The sequence below is a fragment of the Trematomus bernacchii genome, unplaced genomic scaffold (genome assembly GCF_902827165.1).
Source record: "Trematomus bernacchii unplaced genomic scaffold, fTreBer1.1, whole genome shotgun sequence".
Lineage (NCBI taxonomy): Eukaryota > Metazoa > Chordata > Actinopteri > Perciformes > Nototheniidae > Trematomus > Trematomus bernacchii.
The window spans coordinates 1,762,487-1,781,380 of NW_022987564.1; the positions used below are offsets into that span (position 1 = coordinate 1,762,487).

The 18,894-nt window shown below is 43.9% G+C and overlaps 1 protein-coding gene across 1 annotated transcript in view; it reads left to right on the forward strand.

Moving 5' to 3' along the window:
- Positions 1–9,768: 9,768 nt before the first annotated feature.
- The window catches only part of col8a2 (collagen, type VIII, alpha 2), a 50,553-nt gene continuing 41,427 nt past the window's right edge, over positions 9,769–18,894 (forward strand). Inside the window, exon 1 of the mRNA XM_034124815.1 lies at positions 9,769–10,427. The gene's annotated coding sequence lies outside the window, so the exon portion shown is untranslated. The remainder of the gene's footprint in view (positions 10,428–18,894) is intronic.

Consider the following 18,894-nt stretch of genomic DNA (forward strand, 5'->3'; position numbering starts at 1 on the left):
TTTGTTCCTTGTTGCTCACTTGCCCCCTCCATGGGTGGTCCTTGCTGCAGATCTTCTGCTGTGGTGTTTGTACAGTTCAGAGGTCTTTGTTTTTCTGGCATGTCTCTCCATGCTAACCAAAGCCGGAGGCCTGCTGCCTGTTTTCTTTCGCATAGCTACACATCTGCAGGCTTTTGAGGAGAAACCGGGCAAAACGCAGAAAAACAGAAGTTGGGTGGAGAAGCCGGAAGTCAGAGAAACTCGAACGCTCTGCCTTCAAACCTGAGCTGCCACTTTCTCCAAGTATGTGTGTGTGAGAGGTGCGCTGCTCCGAGATAAACTGTGGTCTGTTAGAAAAGGGCCTGGCACACATGTTGACAGCCTCATTATTTATACTCCATTTTGACAGCTTGTTTTGTGTAATATACTCACACATATTTCCATCTTCGTGCACCCTGTCTTCTCAATTTCACAGGAATACTAACTTAATGTATTTTGTGTGAAAAAGCAGTGTTTCCCCAAAGGGCGTGTGTTATGGATCAAACAGTCACTCAGTCACCAGAGCTTTATGGCTAATTCCCTCCACTCTGGACAAGGTCATATTGTTCCCTATTTATGTTCCCAGAATGATAAAAAGTGAAATACGATCCCTTCCGACAGTTAATATTTCTGAGAGCCTTCAAGCTGTTTTCCTAGATTCTTTTAAAGGGACGTATTTCCCATATATACATTTAAATTCATGATGTGATATCCACAGATCGTGTGTGAACCTCTGAGACAGTGGCTACAATTTACAAGTTTCCTCGTCTTTTGGAGGACGGGTGGTGGGACACGTGGAAGCAGCTGTTTAGGGAGGAGGTTCCTGTGAGCATCAGGGTCAGGACACACTCACAAAGCTACACAGGAAGCCAGGTGGCACAGGACACTAAATCAAATTCTATATTAATGTGAGCGTGTGCAGCATTCAGCAGGATGTGTTTGTGTGTGTGTGTGTGTACGTGCATTTGCTCTTTTCACAGACTGACAGTGCGGATATTTGGCACAAAACAAACAATGCTAGAAAAAGTTCACCAGGTTCAGCGAGGGGTCAAGTGAGTAAATTAGTTTGTTTTAATAGGACTAAACTTTCAACAGCAGGTTTGAGAGGACTGTAGTGAGGCGGTGGGAACACAGGAGCTACTTGGTGTGAAAACAGAGGGTTAAGGTCAGGGAGAGGATTGCTGCCACTCAAAAGGTCAGAGGGTTGTTGTAGTGCCTGGAGAGCTACAAACACAATACCCCTGGGAAGCTTTTAAACATTCATGTAATCAAGTAATTAATAACAATAACTTATATATTCAACTGAGATCTGTACTTTCATTTTAGCTAAGACACTTTTACATTAACCTTGAGTTAGTGAAGCTAATTTAATCTACAAAAACTGTGGCTATGATCTGAAAATAAGATGATCAGCATAATACCTGTAATAGAAAATGAATTGTAACGTTTCTTTTTCGCAAGGTATTTGTACACTACTTTAATCCGTTAGAGCTGATTCCTCACCCTGCATGAACTCAGCTGACTGTGACAACTTGTTACTCTAGTTACACTGCTTTTGCTTTTTAGTCATCCATAGTGTTTCAGCATTTGTCTTGTAATCTGAGAATCAACGTGCCATTGTCTCACTATCCAGGGATAACCAATATGTATATTGTACTATCAGTTATCCTTAGATGTATACTGTTATCCAGACATATCAAACATTATATCCACATGTTTAAGGTTCACATATCCTTTTGTATAGATATCTGTATTCATATGTTATATTCAAATTCATCTCAAGATCTTGATTGTTGTGTTGACAGATTGTACACTCTGTGAGAGACCATGACTGGAAAAACGATTTCATTCAAATATCTTACATCTGTTGAAATGATATTGTATCTTTCTGTCAAGTCTTTGTTAAGAGTTAGCCAACATTAATACAAAATGTTAAAGAAGTCACAGTGAATTATTCAAACCATCATAAGAAAACATCTCATCAACAATATGATCGAAATCTTATCCCTTACAGGCTTATAATGTAACTTTTGGCAGTGCAACATTGCTATCTCTTTTATCAAGATAATGAGATAAATTAGCAATTATTATGAGAAAATGGTTTCCAATGTCAAGAATGAATGAGATAATTAAGATGTACGATAAAGGACCTAAACATGTAACCCATTGAGGGTTATATATTAAACTTCCTGTGCTGCACTGAGAAGCTTCAAGAGTTTCAGTATAATTATTTAGGGTTAGGACAGTGATGAATGAACTCAGCGCCAGCCCCTCAAATCTAACCTGGGTCGAGATTTTTCGATGTGAGATCTCCAAACTCCTGCAGTCTGCTTTATTTATTCTAACTGGATTGTTTGGGTTTGGAGATTCTGTTGCTCCTGCTGTGAAGGAAATTGCTCTCTTGCCTGCCGGTGGTGAAACGGAAAATGGTTTTAAAAAACGTAAACAAACCTAAACGGTTCTCTGTGTTTGCGAAAGATCGCCGTTCTCATTTCCCAGTCAAGGCCGGCTAGCCGAGATGAGTCTGTCAGCGAGAAGGAGAAGTACAATCTGATATGAATTGTTCAATAGCTGGGAGAGTGATGAGCTTATCAGTGAAGTACAGATCTCTGGGTGTGTTGTTTTAGCTGTTGGATACAAAAAACTGGCAGGATAATTGTGACCATCTCTATCAAAATCAGAAGGATGTGGAATTCCGAGATAATCATGGATCGGTTATGTTTTGGTTATTTTTAGGTTTTGGCTGATTTAAAAACAAACCAAGTCTTGGCTTTTAGAATATGGAACTTTTGTTGCCATATTCAGATGATAAATACATCTTTTAGACATACAAAAGAGGGTGTCAACTTCAGCGATCACTGTGTCCTGTCACTCTGATCAGCGTCACTTCCCCTCCTTCCCTCCCGATCTCCAAGAAATAATGAATGACAGACTGCTAGTAGTTCTCTGGTGACTGCCTGGTGTGTCAGGGCCTTTAAGGCCCTGACACACCAGGCAGTCACCAGAGAACTCGCCGACACCCAACACCGACAGTTCCATCGACGAGTTCTCCTGCGTCTTGGCCGTGTGTCGCACTGGAAATCACCGCAAAGACTTCAGCCGAGCACGTACGAACTGCGCATGCGTGAGTGGCAATAACTCTCCTTACCAGCAGGCGGCGGTAGTGTGTATTCGTCATTCAAAATAGGCAACAACCGGAAGACAGAGAAGAAGAACAGACTGATATAAACAAACAAATAGCGTGTGCGTTCCATTTTCACTCTCGTCCATCGAAAACATGTTTTAGAATATAAAATACATGAATGATGAAATGAGCACATAAAGTGCAGACCAGAGATGGAGTACTCGAGTCCTGGACTCGGACTCGAGTCGGACTCGAGTGCCGATTTTCGGGACTCGTGACTCGACTCGGACTCCCGCACTGATTGACGCGACTCGGACTTGGACTCGTGAATTCTCGCGCACGATGACTTGGACTCGGACTCGGACTCGTGAATTCTCGCGCACGATGACTTGGACTCGGACTCGGACTCGTGAATTATCGCGTACGCTGACTTGGACTCGGACTCGGACTCGTGAATTTTTCCCCCCCATGATGACTCGGACTCGACTTGTACATTGACGCTCCGACTTGGACTCGGACTCGAGCAAGTTTTCTATGGAGTCTGATGTCCTCTATCCTGGCGTGTGCACCGGCTGCGAGGCGAGTTCACGTACTGGGCCCCGCTATTCCAGTCTAAAGATGTCTAGAGACACACCCCGCATCGTGCTGTATGCTTTCACACATTCTGCTTCCACATTGGAAAAGAGCAGCGCAAAATGCTCTATGTGGAAACAATATTGAAGAGAAGGCTCCGTAACACATTACTCTAAACATCGAGTTCAGACATATAGGCTGTCTTGAACACTATCATCAGAGTAACGTCATCTAATCAATACATAAAGATTCAGCCGATAACACGAAAGCATATGGCTACTTAACATGCAGAATGACGTCATTTTGCATGCTAAGTAGCCATGTGCTTTCTGGGGCTAAATCTTTATCAGTAAACCGATTTAACCGGTAAAAGTTCCTTCAAAATAAGAGTCCCGATCTTATTACTATCAAAATAAAAGTGCAAAACGAAAACTTTACCATAGGAAAATATTGGCATACAAATATAATCACTTCTCTAAAAGGTAACTCATTTTAAACATAGTTTATATATAATAATAATATTAATATTAGTAATAAGCTTTATATTTGTATAGCACCTATTACAAGAATTGTAGCCAAACTGGCTTCACAGCAGTTCAATAGACAGATTAGTATAACATTGACAGGATAAAAGCAATGTAGAGGAGCAGCTACATTTCAACACATATATCCATGAAGATTAATACATGAAGACTTGTGACTCGGACTTGACTTGGACTCTTCTTAGGTGACTCGGACTTGGACTCGGACTCGAACACAGGTAATGATGACTCGGACTCGGACTTGACTCGGACACTCCTTGGGTGACTCGGACTTGGACTCGGACTCGAACACAGGTAATGATGACTCGGACTCGGACTCGACTCGGACACTCCTTGGGTGACTCGGACTTGGACTCGGACTCGACTACGACTCTCCCTTGGTGACTCGGACTTGGACTCGGACTCGAAGAGTGGTGACTCGAGAGTGACTTGGACTCGTGAATTGGTGACTTGACTACAACACTGGTGCAGACATACTATAAAATCACAGTTAATAGACCTGCATCTGATGATCGCAGTGTTCTGGCGGGTGTGTAGTTTATTGAGTCAGCAATGTAATAATGGCCACTTCTTGCTAAATTTACGATGAGATGAAAAACCGGACTTGACCAAACAAATCACGGAGCTCTCAGCAGAGGACAGCCGGGGACGCTCCCGCCGATATCAGAGATGTCCCTGCTATGTGTGGGAGGTAAGAGAGGACATTTAAGGGCTATGTTTGATGTCTTTAAGTATCACCTGCTGGTGTTTAGCTGCTGTCCTGTGCCTTAAATTGTTTGTTTACGTCCCTCACTTCCGTTTCGCTTCTCATTTGCTAGCTGAACAGCTGATCAGAGTGGTTTCTTGGCCCGATAGCTTGTGTCGACCGTGAAAGGCCAAATAAGGCGTGTCACGGCCGAGGGTTCGGGACACACCAAATTGACTTTGGGCGACAAGGAACCCGTTGTCGCCAAACAACGCAAGACGGCCGATATCGGCCTGGTGTGTAGGGGCCTAAGACGACAGGATCCTGGACAGGGACGTGACACTTTTGAGATGGTAAATGAAAACACTTTAATCTCTCAGTAGCCTCATAATCTAGAAGTTTGTTTTTATCTCAAACTTCGCCCTTTTTGGATTCATGCTCCTTCACGTATCCTACAACCTTGACTCGTGACACATACATCGTATTTGCGTACACACACTGCCATGAAAGTTCCTCTGTTTGAGATATAGCAGCACTTTTGCACTCTGGAAACAATTACCAGGCATTAATCTTCACATTCTTTCATCCCGCCACCAGCTCAGCTGATTAGGATATCCACTGGTACGCAAGGCTAACCTCAAACACGCTAACACACTCACTGTACAGTACAGTAGGTGCTCTTGCTCCCTATATAGTTACTGACCAACTCTTTTTTTTCTTCTCTCTCACACACACACACACACACACACACACACACACACACACACACACACACACACACCTGACATCTGATTCCCGACTGATGATTAATGGCCCTCGAAGTCTTTCAGCATGGACCACCCAGGGTCAAAATAACCTGCCACAAATACAGAAGCAGTAAAATACTTTTCAGTCGCCACTCTTCTATGTACACGCTGCAGCGTCTTGTGCGTGTGTGTGTATGTGCCAGGGCAAGAAAAAGGTGAAATGGTAACTGTGGAAATACTTTAAAAAATGTGCACCCCCTCCTACTGCCTTCAATCATTTGTGCTTGTGAAGAAAGTGGGGGGAATTACAGTGCTAACACCTTTCAAAATGAACAAGCGCCCTCCTGTTATTCTTTGCTGCAACTCTTATTCACTTTCTCCCTTTCTCTTTTACCCAATCTTCTCTCGCCCCTGTCCAAAAGACGGAAGAATGACCCCGGCTGTCCTCTAATCTCTCCTGAGAGCATTTTCCCAGGGTGGAAACACTGCCATCCTTTTTCCTCTCCACTGTCCCCCCTTCCCCCTTTTATCAGTGTCAAATGATTACCCGAGGGGAAACTGAGCCCGCCAAACAATGTGCGTCAGGTTAGCCAGGGCGAGTCCGGCCAAAATCATATCCTCCTCTACCTGCTCCGTCCATCCATCCATCTCCCCTCCCCCCTCCCATCACCCCACACACTCTCTCCGCCCCTGTACCAGCCGAGGGCCGTGGCACAGCCCCAAGCCCATCTCAGAGGAATTTCCCTGTTGAAATTTATATCAATATCAGAGGCCTCGAGTTTTATCCACAGCGTGTGAAAAGTCTCTCCTCTCCTTCTAAGCATTCACTTTCCCTTCCTTCCTCTTCTCTGACTGTCCTTTCAACAGCCTATCTTTCCCTTTTCTTCACTTTTATCCCCTTCCTCAACTGTTTATCGCTTTAAATTCCCTTTTGTTTGACTTTTTCCCCTCTCCACAACCTTCTTCCCTCACCACCGACTTTGGGCTCTGTTTAACGGCCCTGTGTAGGCACAGCCTGGTGAATGCCAGGCATTCCTTTGTAAGGTTAGAACAGACAAAGGTGGACCACATCACCTGAGAGCAAAAACAGCCCTTTTGAATCGTCGCCCGAGGGGAAAGAGAGGCTGAAAGCAAAGAAAAGAGGGACTATAAAAGCAAGAGAAGTGCAAGATGGAAAAGAGGAACACCTGTCCTCTGCTGTCCTCGCGTGAACCTTCAACTTTGACCTTTGTTACTTGATATCAATGCCTTGTTGAATAAAACGGGCTTGACTGAAGGAAAGTGCTTTGGTGTAGGTGCAAACCTTCAATCCAGTATTGAAAAGTGGGAGCTCTTAAAGGGTCTTTTTTTTACCTTATAGTAATGCGATTATTTTCTGTCAAAAACATGTTAGTTTACTCCATCAACTCAATTAGCCCCACACAATACTTGACTCAGAGAGTGACCACTGACTCGAGTAAACATGGTCATAATGCAACCCATAAGTTAATTCCAATCAAGCTCACAAACACAAACAACTCCACCCTTCAACACACTTCAACCATTCACACAACCTACTCAGGGAACATATATGCCCAATGACTCACCCCACCTAAACATACCACCTTTGAGTAGAACAGACCCCCATACGTTAACACATAGTGGGTTTATGTTTGGTGACGCTGGGTGTGGTGTAGGGTGGAGTGGATCGGTGACGCCAACCTGCCCTTCACAGCTTATTTTTGGGCTTTTGACGGACATCAAGGGCAAAGCAGGTCTTTGTGATGCAATGCAACGGTTTTCCAGTCACTTAACGGCCACTGTTTGTTTTTATTCTTACTAATGGAACGGAGCGAAGGGGAAAAGTGGAGTAGAAAAAAGAGAAACTTATGTCGACCAGGTGTTTTTTCCCTCTACTTGGGAATGTTTCACCTTGTAAAAGCAAGCAAGTGGGAGGGGACTTGTGTACCGTGCTGAAGTGAATGGTTTGGGGATTTTTCAAGGGGTGTGTGCTGACCAAACCGTACAAGGGAGAATGAATGTGTGTTGTGTGAGTGTATCAGAGGGTGAGCAGATATTTCTAGGGAGCCAGAGGCTGAATTCTTCGGTGGAACTGTAGCATAACCATGACTAGAAGAGGCGGGGGCTTCACTTTGTGTGCGAGCCTCCAACAAACTATTTTTTGCCTCATTGAGCTACAGAAAGCTATTGCTTTTTGTGGTAGGGTGTGATCAACAACACGCACGCAAGCACGCATTCTCCCGCAAAAACACACACCTTGTGGGATGAATGAATGGCAGGCCCTGACTACCACACAGGGCTCCTATTGATGACATCATTGCTGGGCATCTGGTCACTCCACCCTTTCCATGTTTCAGAGAGCCATTCAGTCACCTTCAACTGCACCATGACTCTTTTACATTCATGACGCCCATTGCTTATTTTCTAGTGATTATTCAATTTAGCCGGCTCCAGTCATGAACAAAATGCTTTTCTGATGGCACAATCAACAATTGGCCAGTTCATGCACATCTATCAGTGCAGTAAAGACCTCTCTTAACAGATACAATTTAAGTAAACTCCTCCAATGCATGTCTAATCATTTTGCTATCATGATATTGATGGGATTTGCAAAAAAGTGAACAAAAGCAACACATAAAACCCCATCTGCATCGTAAATTTGACCATAATTACACTCTTCAAACAGCCGGTCCAATTTAATATAATGGACATTATTGAAATATTCCCTTTTGAGACGTTGCCTCTAGTTCTCATGCAAGGAACGCGTGAGTCTAGCCTGACTTTGGTTCTAATGGTATAAGATTACACAGTCTGGGGACATTTATTACTCTTCATGAGCAAAACATGAATGAGGGAAGTGCAGCAAGACTGCCAGCGTTTGGTAAATAGATGGAATTCAAACAGTTATTGAAGTAATGAATGAATAGATGCTTTTGAAATGACAGGCCTTTAAATAAATCAACCCAGACTGGCGCTACGTGATGATGAATAAAACCACTAAAAACTTGGACCGTGTTGGAAAAAGCATTTTCTTGATTCTCTTTACCTCTCTCTCCTCCCGATGAAGCAATTTAATATCAACTTGGAATCAGATTCTTTATCTGATCACAAACTCAGCCAATGGCTTAGTCCCAAAAGGTCGTTCAGGAAAAGGCTAGGCCAGTTTTCTTCTGGCTCGTCCAATCACAAGCTAGGAGCTGCTTTCTCTTCAAGGTCCACTACCAAAGCACAGGGCCAGCTAACATGGTGCCAATTAAACACTGAATGCTAAGCCTGTTATGGCTTTACTAAACCTCTGTTGGAAATCACCTGGTGACCGATAAGGACCCACTGTAGTTCATCCAGGTTGTTAGCTAACATCCAAACCATTATTTCCAATTACCCATGCTGATGAGAATTTATGCATTCTCCCTGCAAATGCTTGGCACGTTTTAAATGTAAGGTCTATCTGATACTTGTAATACATCTTGTAGCAATGAATAGCTGGGCTGTAGCAGCGAAACGTGAACCGATGTCATTTGCTGTTGTGCTTTGGTGATTAAGCACAGGAGAGTGCTATCATGTAACGATTACACAGAAACGGCAGCAGGTTTGAGGCAACAACACAATGCCCCTTTATGTATTACACTTATCCAGTGTTATGTCTCACATAGAGGCTATTAATTGGCTATGGAGCTACAAGGCATGTAAAGAGAGAAGTTTGTGTAGGAGGCTTTAGGATTAAATTCTCTGGGGTGTTTATTGCCAACATCTACAGGTTGAAATGTAGATGATTTGATTTGTGTGTTTGCATAGCAGGAGGATAAAGGGCAGGGTGATTTGTTGGGAGGTAGGTTTAGGACAGAGAGGAGAGTGAAGGGAGGGAGAACATGAGCAAGAGACGCCTCCGAATTCCCCACTTTTGGTCTCTTTTCGTTCCCTCTTCATCCTACCCCACCCCTCTCTGCCGCCACCCCACCCCATCCTGCTCACTCCCCTCCTTCCTCAGAGCAGCCAGCCACAGACACTTGCTTTTTGTATGAAGGGGTTTAACCCAATGAACAATCCTGTCTGTCTTTCCCAAAATAAGCCAGTGGGAGAGGGATCGCTGAGTAAGCCAGGGAGATTGGAGCAGCGAGGTGCACAGCCCCTGGTTATAAGTCCTGGGAGTGCTGCTTGGACCCACAGCCTTTAGCTCCATATACACTGCCTTGCTGCCTGCCTGCCTGACTGACTGACTGAGTCTCACTCCACTGTTACTCACTCTCTCTCCCTCGCTCCTTCCCTCCTACTTTCCACCCTGGAGAGCGAGAGCGCACAGATTGGGAAGGTGCTCCTCAGACCTGCTTCTGGACGGCTTGAAGACGGCACAGACAGGACTTTTTGCTCTGCTCTCACTTTCATCCTCGAGCTTAATTTCAACATCCCTGCCTGAAACCACATGGATGGACTTTTTTTGTTTTTTGCCTGAGGCAGAGAATAAAAGTTAAACAGATAATTTGCTCCACCTGTAGTTGAAAATAACCTTTTTCTTACTTTTTGGTTGTTTTCCCCCCTGCACTTGTAAGCAGTACTGGACCTTTCAGGGTACAATCTCTTTTGGTTGCATGTTCATTGATTATCTGATGCCATCGCATCCCATGGGAGACACGCGTGGCTGAAGCAAGGAGGGAGGTAGACGAGAGACCCACCTGAAGCTCACACCTACCGCTGCCCTAACCAGTGCTCCCCCTGCCCCTCAACGCTCTGAGGAGAGAAAGGTAAGCTCTACCTGCCCTCACTTTTCTCTGGGGCTCTTTTAGCATCCTTGTGTCCTGCCGTGTTTTCTCTTTTATCACATGTGGCTGCAGTAGCAGATGCCAGAAGAAACAGAAGGAGAAAACAGGTTGCAATATCTTAGTCATGGGACTTGCTTAATTCTCCTCAGTCCTAAGCTAGTGCACAGAGTGCAGATTAAACAGAACCGGTGCAGTTTGCTCACCAAGCTCCAGACAAACAGACGTTGATTGCAATATTACAGTTGTACCTGTCCCCTGACTCTTTCTGTAGTCATAGTAGGAATCCTCTGTGTTTTACCCTGATGAGTGACGGTAGTGATTATTGATCCAGGTAGGGTGTAGACATTGTTGATACGTCATTGCTCCCAAACATCTACGACTCTCGCTGGTGATGTTGGGGTGGGCGTGGTGTGTACTGGGCTGAGTACAGGGGTGGGGCAGTGTGGTAGTGGGATATGAACAGTGGGTTTGGCTCAGATATTCTGATTACTGTCTTTAAAGGAGTGTTATTTTGGACTGTATGATTTTTGATAGATTTATTAATCTGAGAGTCTATCAAAGTTCATATAGTGAGTGGAATGTATGAGGTAAAGGAATACTGAAATTGGAGACATGGTCCTATCATTTTTCCTCTTCGTCCCTCCTCATCCCCCTGTTGCTTCACTCTGTCCATCCACTGTGACGCCTCTGGCAAGCGACGCTGCATTCCATTGTAACGACATCCCTCCATCGCAAACAGAAAAGAGGACACATAGCAGCGAGTCCCCAGGTATCCTCAGAACGACAGAGAGGCAGAGAGACAGAAAGCCGAAATGGAAAGGGAAAAGACCACATCAGTAAAGCTTCAAGAATGTGTGCTAAAATAAATAGAAGTGCTCTCTTCGCTGAGGAGATACATTTTTTCAATCACATGTGTTTCAGTGCACCAGCAGCATGCTTTCTTAAGAAGGAAGGAGGGAGACACAGAGAGAGAGAGAGGTGTAGAGAGAGAGGAGGGGGGGAGTCTGGAAAAGACAGTGTGCTGGAGTTCTGAAATCCAAAAACATTTGGCAGCACCCGTTTATTTCACTGGCTTACAGCAAGCAAAGTCCACTGAATATGTACCTGTGTGTGCGTCGGCGCAGCCACACATGCACGCTCCTAGGTGACCGAATCTGTGTGAGTATCAAATGGTGTTACTCAATCCTTTAAGGGGAGAGGGTGAATGGATACACACTTAAGCGTGAACTCTCCCCCCTGGCAGTGAGGTACGACAGGAGTTCTCAGGTCTGCAAAGCCGCTGGTGTGCAGCAGCAGTGTCTGCTTTAGTGTTCAAAGTAGTATTTGCTCATAAAGTTCAGGGCCTCTCTTAGATTTAGTGGTTTCCAGTCAGCTTCCAACACTCTCTTCATTTCCAATAAAGTACCTATAGGTCAGGAGATTTATGCCCCTCTCTGCATCACTAGCTTTTCCTTGGCACCAATTTCCATGGCTGGCACATGCATGATGGTAACATTGCTCTGTAACCATGACACCCATGCCAATGACTCCAGTGGTCACTTACTTAGTCACTGGTGGCTACGAGCAGGTCGAGTGTGTTTGTGTGTGCGGTACATTATTTAACCGCAGCTAACCGCCTCCATCCAGCTGCCCATCGAGGCCTTTGATACAACGTGCCGAAGCGTGACCGACCATGCACAAACAACAGTCACGCTGAATGCACTGCAGCACACACACTATCTCTCTGCCCCGTGCAATACAAACACCTACATGGTTTTAACACTCCTGATGCACACACATTTCAAACAGATGAACAAGCGCACACTGCCAAACCACCGCGGAGACTCTCGCGGCCCACTGCAGTTACTTTATAGGCCAGAACGTGTTGAACTTGGGACTTTCAAGACTCCAAACTCAACATAAGCTTTTTTCTGAGAATATGTCTTGTTCTGATGTCAAGGTGAAAGAACAAGGTCTTCTCTGTAGATATGTAAGCTTATTTTCAGAACACTTTTTTCTCACAAATCAAAGAGACACAGGTAGAGTGGATGCATACTCTGACTGGGAATTTAAGAAAATGTATTTTATTTCAAGAAAGAAAAAGAGAGAGACCATTTTTTTTAAATATTTCTCAGTGAAAAGGGGTTTAATTTAATATTATTATATATATATATATTATTAATTATAGGAGCTGTCTTTATGATGCCTTTCCTGTTTCTCACCCCTCTTTGGCTTGTAAATATATAGTTCCTACTGTGTGGCCACAAGGGGGCAGAATACCAGACAGGTAAATGTTGCACACAAACACAAAAACATGTCATGTAGTGAGGAGAAAACCACTTCCATCATTTGTGTTTATTGAATAATTGAACTCACCAATGCAACTATATACATCTAACTTATTTTATCATTTTCAATTGACAAACTTAGCACTATTTGTATATTCTTCTTTAAGAATGCCAAATCACTTACAATACGCTCTTAAAACATGAATCTATCATTTACAAGTGTGTGTGTGACAGGCCTACTTCCCTGAATTGTGCTCCCTAATAGTATTTAAGTGCATATGTGTTATGAGTGTGTGTGTGTGTGTGTGTGTGTGTGTGTGTGTGTGTGTGTGTGTGTGTGTGTGTGTGTGTGTGTGTGTGTGTGTGTGTGTGTGTGTGTGTGTGTGTGTGTGTATTACAGTGCACATGTGCTTCTATTACTCTCAGTCTCATGCCCGTGTGAGCAGGAAATGAAGGAGAATGCCACTCATTCTTAAGGAAAAGTAAACACACAGTTATTCCTTTACTTCCATGGAACCCAAACACCTTCAACACACACACACACACACACACACACACACACACACACACACACACACACACACACACACACACACACACACACAGAAATTCCCACTTTTGTTTCATAGGTACTTCAGCAGGAAAGAGTGTGAAAACAGGCCACTCCTTTAATGGCTTTAGCAACAAAGAGTGTGTTTTCTTTTAGGCCGGAAGACCATGTCTGCAATTACAGCCACACACACACAAGCAATGTACGCGCACACACTTTTCAGCACGAATTATAAGGCATACTAACTGACTGGTGCGGCTGATATACTGAGTGAGGAATTGCAGTGAAGGGCGGTGGAAACAGAACAGGCCCTGGTCTTAATCAGAGCCTGGACCATAACATTCAAGATGAATAGGCTGGATTTGTTTTTCAGCTAAGAGGGGGAGAAGAAAAAGACAGAGACAGTAAAGACAGAAACATATTTTTTTGCGTGCAGTATGAAGATTTGCATCTTGTCTCCCTCTACTTCCTTTAGCATCCCGGTTTATGCTTTCTGAGCTTGTTTGCACATCATCATTGGCCTCCACAGGCAGTTGATATATGTGGATGTCAGTCAGCTAAATGGCAGTGAATCTACACACACATGCAGCCCTCCTGAGTTGGTGGCGCAGCACGTTATTAATCAGACCCTTGAATGGAAGGACATTGTTTTGGCTCTGTTTGAGCCTTGAGAAAACATTTTAGCAGGAGTAGTAGGAAAACAGTAGAAAGCTTTCTATTGTTCTGTTTTCAAAGTTTGGCAACTTAATGCACTTATTTCTCCCTCTCTGTCACTATCTAATTATTTAGTCTGTCTCCCTTCATCAGTGTTCATCTGTCTCCCACTTCGCTCTTTCGTTCTCTCATAACTGTGTCTGGACCAGTGGGAGTTTTTCCACTGGGCTGGCAGCAACAGGAGGACAGAGAGAGAGAGAGAGAGAGACAGAGAGAGAGAGACAGAGAGACAGAGAGACAGAGACAGAGAGAGAGAGACAGAGAGAGAGAGAGAGAGACAGAGAGAGAGAGACAGAGAGAGAGAGAGAGAGACAGAGAGACAGAGAGAGAGAGACAGAGACAGAGAGAGAGAGAGAGACAGAGAGACAGAGAGACAGAGACAGAGAGACAGAGACAGAGAGAGACAGAGAGAGAGATGAGAGAGAGAGAGAGAGAGAGAGAGAGAAGAGAGAGAGAGAGAGAGAGAGAGAGAGAGAGAGAGAGAGAGAGAGAGAGACAGAGAGAGACACAGAGACAGAGAGACACAGAGACAGAGAGAGACAGAGACAGAGACAGAGACAGAGACAGAGACAGAGACAGAGACAGAGAGAGACAGAGAAACACAGAGAGAGAGAGACAGAGAAACACAGAGAGAGAGAGACAGAGAAACACAGAGAGAGAGAGACACAGAGAGAGAGAGACAGGGAGAGAGAGACAGGGAGAACATGCAGTGGGGAGGCTTGGCAGACGCCCCTTGTTGTTTTTCCTCCGCCTCCCATTGACTCTGTCAGCAGTGGCTCACTCTCAGCCGGGCCTCCGAGCTCAGAGGGGCTTGACAACACAACCTCTTCAGCTATCAGAGGCAACTTATCACAGGCACGCTTAGGAAACAGAGGCACTTTCATCGTAGCATTGCCACATTTCCCCCCTTTAAACATGCCATTTTCTCTTGTCTTTGTTCCAGTTGTCCCGAACTGTTCCCTTTTCTCCTTCCTTTACAACCTTTTTTTACTATTATACGCTACAAATCCTCCCGAATCAAATCTGACTCTTTACTGGGCTCAAACTAAGACCCCTGCTGTAAAACAACCTTGTTCTCCAACATCAGACATTTCTGCCAGTCATTGAGGCCTGAACAAGGCGTAGCATCCAAGCCACGGACAAAACACGTATTGAGCAATGTCTTCTGGAGTCAAATCTATATTTTTCCAATGGTGTGCTGGAGCTTGTGTTTTCAAAGAGAATCCAACAGGAACAAACAAGGCTTACTTCTCATCCAGAAATAGTGCTGTTCCAAGTTATTGGGATGTAACGTCCCATTTTATTCTGCTGAGGCTGAGTTTTCCCCGCTACAATTCTGGATGCAGGAGTTTCCTTGCATCTCCTGAGGATGTGTGTGACCTCACTGCTGACCAGTCTTAGTTTTGAGGGGGAGAAATGGAATCAGTAGCACAGAGCTAAGCCAAATGGAAGTTGTTTGATGTTTGCTTGGTTCAGGTAGCGGTACAAATGAGCGTGAGTGTACAGTACATGCATGTAGGATTATTTGTTTTCCTTTTTTTTGTCCGCTCCCCCTCATTCATTGCCCCTGGGTTCACCGTCTGGCAAGAGTTTTGTTTGGGGCTTCCAAAAGCAGGACGTTTGGGCCAGCTCTTTACAGGGGTCAGCACCTCGGTATAAAAATCACATTATCTTTCTTTTCATCCCGTGACAGATATACTTCCAAAGCCAACTGTTTATTTTTATTATTTCGCTTGAGATGCAGGATGGATATATCTTTCTCTGATGGGTCAATATTGAGTAAGGGTTTGGAAACAGCTCTTCTGAGACCATATGAACAGCTCCAGACTTTGTTATTGTTCAGTCTGAGCTTGATTTAGACGTGTGCGTAGGTGTTTGTAAAAAGAGAAGAGTCTGGGGTTATTGTGGCGTTATGGTTCCCTCGGAGCAGGATAATAAAAAAGCATTTTATTTCACTGGGCCAGATTTATTTTGGAGTAGGAAATGGATGCTTACTAAGTGACATAATGTATTGTGCTCTGTGCTCAAACAGAGTGGAGTTTTTCCTCTCTGACATTCAGTAGCAGACAGCAACCTAATAACTACCATCTATCAACAAGTTTTGTCCCACCAATTACCTCATAGTAAAACTTCAACTGTTAGAGCAATAGTTCAACACTTTGAAATACACTTATTGGCTTGCTTGCCGGAAGTTAGATTAGAGGATATTTAGCATTCTGCCTGCACCTCTTATTAATCTCACTATAAATAAGAGAATTTCCGACATGTAAACTCTATTCAAACCACAAGTTTTCCTGTTTATGCTTAAAATGCTGTTCTAATTAAACAAATAAGTTATAATGTGTTGTTTGGCGAAGTTTAAATATGCTAGAAGCTGACTTATTTGAGCTTTTATGGGAAGAGCTATGCTAGATGGTTCCAATCCTTGTGCTAAGCAAATTAGCCTCTATTGGTCGCTTCATACTTAGCAGACAATTCCTACAAATGTTAACTTTTTGTATATATTCCAGGAAATTGAAGTAGTCAATATAAAAATAACTGCAACAGATTTGTTTTTAAATGAATGGCATATTCTTTTTTTTTTGGCCACTTGGGGGCAGCAGAACAAGATGTACTCCTACATTTGATATAATAACACCTTATAAAATGGATTCGCAAAGGTGTTAGCAAACAGTTGGATATATATACATCAAGTCAACACAGTAAGAACTTAAGTATTGATTCTAGCTTCTTGTTTTTTAAATTTTGAGACTGCAAGTGCAATATTCACTTTCCTTTCTGATATTTTTTTGCGAAATAACATCATAACTTCTGACGGTTTAGGACATTCTTTAGCTCAGGGGTCGGCAACCTTTTTGATATGAAGTGCCATTCAAAACAAATTATTTTATCAGCGTGCTCGACGCTCGTGAACTGTCAACAGGAAGGCTGGGGGAGCCTCGCTGCGGGGAAGCAGTGTGTGGACCTGTCAGCGCAACTTACATTAGGGATGCTCCGATCGCCAATTTTGGGGCCGATCGCCGGAATCAGTATCGGCCGATACCAATCGCCGATCCGATCGAGTGGGCGGGGCCTATGGGGATCTTCCATGTAAAGTGATGTTTAAAACTCAGTTAATGGGGCTCATTCACTGGAGCTTCCACAAACAACAACCAACATAATTATTACATTCAAATTAAGTACATTATTCAAGTTTACATTAACTTTGGATAATAACACGGGAGAAATGAGCGGATAAGCGCTCTCTTTTCCTCTCTCCCCCTCTCTCCCCCTCTCTCTCTCTCCTGACAGCCTGTCATATCAGTATAGTCTCATGCAGCTCACTGATCCAGTAATGCGTGACCCGACAGTGAAGAATACATATATTTATAACTAGTTTAGCTTGTTTCAGAGGTAGATAAAATAGCTAAGTGTGTTAGGTCTAACTCTTGTGTGTGTTGCTCCGCTCACCGGTCCGTCACAGCGGGTGGAGCTGCAGGATTTCTGCTTCACACACGTTGCATACCGCTATTTTATTGTCATTTTCGGACTGGTGAAGCCATTTTGGCGAGCTTGTTTTGCCGCGCACAGAGAAAAGTGTCATGTATTTTACGTCATGCGATCGGCTCTCACGATCGGCATTTTTAGAGAGCACCGATCGATCGGCAGAGAGTGAGTATCGGCCGATATCGATCGGCGGCCGATCGGAGCATCCTTAACTTACATGATGCCGAATTTAACAAACAAATTTAAATAATTGGTTTAAACGGCATAATAATAAGGACGACCGTCCGTTCTGTGATTCTCCAGAACACACATGGCCAGTTCGCCCCTGTGTAGCATGTTATTTAGATGAGAGATGAGCAGATCGCCACTGGGCTTTCAACTAAAGACACAGCCACGCAAAAACTGCGGCATTTGTACAGCTCCTTATGGGTACTGCAATTTGTGAAGTGCTTTCCTCTGTGGTGAAACGATCAGCACTGCACTACTGAGGAAAGCGGCAGAAAGTCGCCTGGAGTTAAAGAGAGCGGGGCTGCGCTGCGTGCATGGCTTCCTTCTGCAGGTAACGGGGAGACGCGCTCTGACGGCGGTCTCGTTCAGGATCCGCATTTTTTTTTTTTTTATATTTTGCACACTTATTCCACTTATTCCTAGTGTGCCACTGGTTACGGTGCCGCGTGCCAATGGTGGTTGCCGACCCCTGCTTTAGCTGCTAAATGGTGATGCATTCACGAGAACATTGGCTTTAAAAGTACTCAGAAGGACGATTTGTAACAACCAAAAAAACACGTTGCAAAAGAGTTTTGGCATTTTAGCACATGATTATGCAAATGCCACTAAGCATAATATAAAATGAAAGCACATCACACAAACTGCTTCTGATGTCCTTTCATATAGAAATCACTGTGCAGTCTTTTAATAGCATGAGACTACAGGTGCCCACCACATGGCCACAAACCTCTGTGAGCTCACTTTTTTCAGCCTTAAACGAACTGGCACAGATTACCACTTACAGCCCAGATAAACACCTCATATTTAGCTTGGCTCAGGCTGTTCCTCAAAGAGATGTATTTGAGGTAGACCACCCCAGGCTTCTGACTTGTTTCTTTCTGTGTCACTCTGTATTATGCATCTCAAGAGTAAATGACACCAGTGGTTTTGTACACTGATGTATATTTACCATGCCACTAATCTAATTTCAAGACAACAAATACAATCAAATAAATCCACAGCTACAGTATCCCATGATTGTTCAATGTAGGGTGCCGTTTCTTTCAGACTTTATCTTTTAAATGGCCTGGCTTAGAAACATAATCCTTTCTGTGCAGACTTTGAGCCCATTGAGTAACATGTTTCATAATGAAACGCTCAGAGGCATTAGGCAGCCTACAACACAACAAGGCTTTCAAAGTTTTTTATTTTCATAATCAGCAGC